The sequence below is a fragment of the Nanorana parkeri genome, unplaced genomic scaffold (genome assembly GCF_000935625.1).
Source record: "Nanorana parkeri isolate BGI_ZX_2015 unplaced genomic scaffold, ASM93562v1 scaffold2593, whole genome shotgun sequence".
In the NCBI taxonomy this organism is placed as follows: domain Eukaryota; kingdom Metazoa; phylum Chordata; class Amphibia; order Anura; family Dicroglossidae; genus Nanorana; species Nanorana parkeri.
Window position 1 is genome coordinate 124,391 of NW_017308861.1, and position 6,000 is coordinate 130,390.

Here is a 6,000-nt window from a genome sequence, read left to right on the forward strand (position 1 = left end):
TATTGCCACTTCTTTTCTTCTTTATAAAACTTGTGGTACCTGTCTCCACAGTGCAGATCAATTTATATATATTTTTTTAAAGCGCTTTATCCAAACAAATTCCTACTCACATGTAGATTAAAAACAAATTGCATCAAAGTTGGTTATATACTTCTCAATCCTTTGTGAACGCCGTCGACCGTGCACTTTGCTTCCCAGCTCCACCCTACATACATTGCCTCAAAGACGCAACTTCATCAGAGGTGACACATGATAACAGGTTATCACAAGAGCAGGTGGTATTGCAACTGGCAGAGCAGCACAGAGTCAAGGGAAGCTCTAACAGGTCACAAGTGAAAGTCTGTGTCTTAGGTCTGGTAGGGTTTTTGCTTGGGGTAGGAGAGTAAAGGAGACCTTTTGGGAAGGGAGGACGGGGTTTTGTGAAAAGAGAGGAAGACATTTTTCCTTGAAGGAGAGGTGTTTTTTTTTACTGGGGGTAGCTGAATGGGATTTGGCTGTGGAATTTGGGGTGACTGTGTTCCTGATTATCTGAAGATGTAGGCTTGTTGTTGTTGGTACAGGCAGGAGTGTTTCTTACCAAGGTTATCACAATGGAGTTCTCTGATTAGTTAAGGCAATACTCATATATGCTAATTTTATTGGCCTGCATATCGTCTGAGGTGTGTAATGACCGCACACTCCAATATTTACCCAACCATCTGCAGTCTTTTGGGCATAGGCATTGTCGTTGGAACCATTGTTACTTGTGTACTCTCAGGATGTCCCTTCCCAGCAGGTTGTCATATGCAGAGATACAGTCAGCTAAATGGCTGAGGTTGAGAAAGTGCATCTTCAGTTGTAGGGAGGAAACTCTCTATCATTAGGTATTTGATTGCACTTGAAACAATGTAAAATCTGCGCTTCTGGACTGGGTGCGATGTGAGAGCTGCTGCACTATGTTTTGTGAAGATAAAAAAGATTTTGAGTGTGCAGCGCTATTAAAGTGAATAAAGTGTAATCCCCTCTTCGGGTATATCAAAAATGTATTTAAAAATGTATATAACTTAACTCCATAACTTATTTATATAAATTTTTGATATACCCGAAGAGGGGATTACACTTTAATAGCGCTGCACACTCAAAATCTATTTGATTGCACTTAACAGGAAGAGGAATCCGCTCAGTTCCTTCCAAAGGAACAAGTTAATCTTCCTGAAATTTGCAATGAGCCAGCACAGGTATGCAGTGTATAGGACAAAACATTTCCCAATATGTTGAACAATCGATGATTTCTAAACATTCTACTTTTGTCATTTAGGATGACATACACTTTCTTAGGTGGCCTAAATAATATTGGATAGTGTCTATTTTTCTAGCTGGATGACTAACATTTAATTTGGCAGTTCCGAAAATACCAAAAACATAACATTTTGTAACATTAGACATTCACCAGTGGTCAGATAAAGAATCAGCACCATTTCCACAACTCCTATACATAGTGCAAAATATAGTCAGAATTGTTTATAAATTCAACTATCGTTGTTAGCTTGCAACATTGTAACAGATTTACACACACAAAATTACATAGAAAATTACAGTATATAGGCATGATGCCAAATGTACTAAATATGGAGAATCTTACTTACCTGTAATTTCCCCTTTCTGGCATCACCTTATGTCAGCCCACTTAGGCTATCACCCTTCCTTCTTACTCCCTAGAACTCACACGGTCACTAGGGAAGGATCGCTTGGCTGACATGAGGAAAGTAAAAGGAAAGGACATTTACAGGTAAGTATCATTAAGTAGAATTAACCACCTTGTAGTGAAAAATAAGCTCTGCTTATTCTGACATAGTTTTGGCCATAGCAACTGCCTAGCAACCAGGGACACTGTTCACCAAGAAGTAGAAACGGATATGTGCCAGATTGCTATTATCTGTTTGGAGCACAGTTTCAGGTAAGTATTTGGCACATTTGAATTTGGAATTCTTTTTAATTATCGTGAGACACAGTGTTTGTGCTAGTGTTTAAACACTATGCACTTTGTTTAAACACTATGCACTTTGTTTCACTAGAGTCCTTCTCCTATCCACACAGTAATCTTCACACCTGTTTGTAAACAGTTGGCAATCTGAAGCATGATGTCTCCTGAAAAGTCTGATGTATGCCCCAGGATCACATTTTCATTAGGAATTTGTTTTTATTCCACTTTTTGCATACAAAAACAAACAGGCACAACAGATAATTAGTTCATACTACACCAATGACCATCACGATCTTCACTCCTCCACTCCCAGAACGCCTTGCATTTGCGTACAGCAAGTAATGCAGCCGCAATGAAAAAACTAGAGATCTAACAAATGCTGCAGCAGCCATAAATGGGGCACACCTTATACGTGGTAATTTATCTTTACTGTGCAAATGTACACACATTTTTGGCTAGCTTTTTGGAGTTTAGCTTTTAAAACAAAGGCACATTTTATTTTCTATAGAAATATAAGTTTTTCAGGAGTCATGAAGGACAATGTTGGTACAGAACTGCAACTACACATACTTCCCTACAAGTTGTGAAAGCTCCATCTCATGCAAACTTAAGAAAAATATTAAGTTTACCGGTACGCTCTCCAATTATTATACTTTCCCTTAGGGCTTGTTCGCACCACTAACAGAGCGGTTACCTGCTGGATGCGCTGCATTTCATACTAAACACCCCCCCGCATCCAATGCAATTGGAAAAGATGCTGCATGCACTATTTTTTCGGATCGCACTGGACCAGAACACAGGCATTGATGTGCATTCTGGTGTGGGCATTCGCACTGCGGGCAGTGGGCATGGCTGTGGTACCATTGACTTAAATGCACTGCCACACCCCCTCCCAGACCAGAACGCAGGGGGGAGGTTAGTATGCTATACAGTGAGTTCCAGGAGCTAACCGCTCTGGAACACACTGTTGGTGTGGTGTGAACAAGCCCTTATCTATTCTTGGTTCATTACTTAGAGAATAGTAATGAACCAAGAATAGCCAATGGAAAGTATAATAATGTATGCATATATGTATGTATTTAATGATAGTGTTTCCAAATTTCAAATGTGCAGCTAAGCTGACATTCTTTGATTACAAAGAATGTCAGCTTAGCTGCACATGTGACATTCTGAAACACTATCATTAAAAATACAAAGCTATTCTTAAAAAAAGAATACAAGTCTTGTAAAAAAAAAGCTACATAATTATTATGCACAATGGAGACCATCTGTTGGAGATTTCATGTTGTCTCTAGTGTCCCACCTTTCTTTTAAAATTCTTTATTTATTGAATTTAAAATTGAATTTTTGGTAAAGACAAAAAATAAAAAACCTAGGAGACCACAGGTAGTCATCGGATAAACAAAACGCATAACATTAGTAAAGGTCTTAGTACATGCCTTCAATATGTAATAATATTCAGGGCCATAAGAAGTGTCTGAACACGTCATGTCCACCATCCATTATGTAACAAGTTTTACCCAAAAACCAAGCATCAAGAAGGGAAATAGAGAAGAAAGGAGAGAAGCAGAAAGAGAAAAAGAAAGGGGGAAGAGCAGAGACCAACACCGAGGGGCAGGTAAGAAGAAAACACAGTAGGGGGAACAATCTCAGTGAAGCTGGCCTCCCTACAATTGCCACAAATAAAAACTCCAGTGTGTTTCTTTAGTGCTACTTTTGTGCCGTAAAAATTATTGTGTATGCTGATTTTATTTTTAAGATATGAGAAATTTTATTTTAGATTGGAACATCACCCAGCCAAACGAAATGAAACTGGGCTGTTTGGTTAGTACTACATTTGTGCTTATATCTCCATTTTTTCTCCTATCTCCTTTCATTTTTGTGTTAGTAACTGTTTATTAAAGGTCACCGTGGATTTGCTGGATTTATTCTGGTTTGTGCTGCAAAATTTTTTACTTGTGCTTGTTCATTTTTTTAATGGTTTTTAACAGTTTGTTTTTATTTGATCAAACTCCACCCACTTTGCATCCCATGTTGTTAAATCTAAAAATGTATATACAATTTGTTATTGCTATGTTTGAGCTTCTTTGTGCCATCAAAATTAAAACTTGTGCTGCATTTATTTTTAATATAATAGCAATTGTTTTTTCCAGACAATTACATCACCCAGCCACCCTACAACAATAAAAAGAAAGGAATTCGGGCTGGTTGGTTAGTGCCACATTTGTGCTAGTTTTTTTTGTTATACCTTTTGACTATTATACAATGTCTGCATACAATGTCTGATAACCTGTGGATATCCTGTACCTTACGAAGAGACATAGAAATAGAGGGAGGGCAATCCTGTTTCCAAAAGAATGAGATACAAGGTTTAGCAGCATTCATATAATAATATTTCAAAAGGTCTGGGACTCATCAGATATTGGAGCTGGGTGTTTGTGTGACTAGATACATTTGAGGAATAAGGAATGTGCAAAAATAACTCGTAGGTTAAAGATAAGGGTAAAGAATTGAATAATAATAAAAGTTTGGGTAAAATTAACATTTTAATGATGTTACAGCGGCCGAACCAGGAGAAAAGGCCCAAATTCCAACTCTGGAGGAGAGTCTGAAGGTTGTTATAAACATCCCACAAGTTGCGTGGAATCAGGGTCCCTAGGTACTTAATGGCTGAGGGAGCCCATTTAAAATAAACATTTTCGGGGGCTTGGCCGGCGCATGGCGGAGTGAGTCGCATCTTCCCTCTGCTCCCGCGCGTGGTGCCCTTTACAGCCTTCCTAAAGCTCCATTAGCGTCCCAACCGCCAGATGGGAACCAAAAGACATCCCAAGACGAACCCGGGTCCAGGTGGGCGCAAGTCGGGGAAGCTTTCCACCTACTTTCAAGCATCCCCGAGGTCGCCGCACACGCCCGCGGCTCCGCCGGACATATCAGGCCTACGCGGACGGGCCCAGACCTCGCCTCGTGTGGACTCTCCAACTGATCGGGCAAGTACTCGGGACAGTGTGCCCTCACCCCGGATAGATCCCCCGCTCTCCCCATCGATGGCCTCGATGTCGGAGGAGTCCGTGGACCCGGCGGATTTCGCTCGAGATGAGGGCGACATCAAGGCCTATATCCGCTCACTTCCGACACGTGCCGACCTGGAGCGCTACGTCTCTCGGATGGAGGCCACTTACAAAGCTGAGATGGTGGGTCTCAAGACGGATGTGGCCCACATTGGCTCCCGCTTGGTAGAGCTGGAAAACACCCAGGAGGAAGTGACTGCCAGACTTGACCTACATCACCAGGTGCTGCAAGATCACACGGTCCAACTACACGACCTGATCTATCAGTTGGATGACCAGGAAAACAGGTCCCGGCGCAACAACATCCGCATACGGGGAATCCCTGAGTCAGTGGAACCGTCGGCCTTGACCGACATGGTCCGCTCGGTCTTTAACCAGCTCCTGCAGAAGCCCATTGACTCACCATTGGAGATCGACCGCGCTCATCGGGCCCTTGGTCCTAGATCTACCGCACTTAACCGCCCAAGGGATGTTATTTGCAGAGTGCATTTCTATGCGGTAAAGGAGGCGGTGATGTCGGCTGCCCGTGCCTCTGAAGAGATCCAGTTCAATGGCTCCCCGATTATTCTTTTGGCAGATCTCTCTCGCCGTACCTTGCAGATGCGCAGGGCCCTCAAGCCCCTTTTGGAAGTCCTCCGCGCCAACAACATCACATACCGCTGGGACTCTCGTTATGTTTTTTCTGGTCTTGGGCCCAGATACCACCACCGTGCCTTGATGCAGGAGCATCCCAGTTCATTGCCTGTTAACTTTCCCCTTCACTTTAAGTTTAAACTCCTGTGGCCCCCGTTCCCTTGGGACTGTTTTTTGACATATTTGTTGCACTATATAATGCTTCTTCCCCATCTTTTATTTTGTTTACATATTTCATACATGCTATCGCTAGGCTGGTGATGGGGTACTGCCCGCGAGCAGTTCTATGATCTAGCTACTCCGCTTGGGCCCCCCCCACCCCCACACTAGGTCACC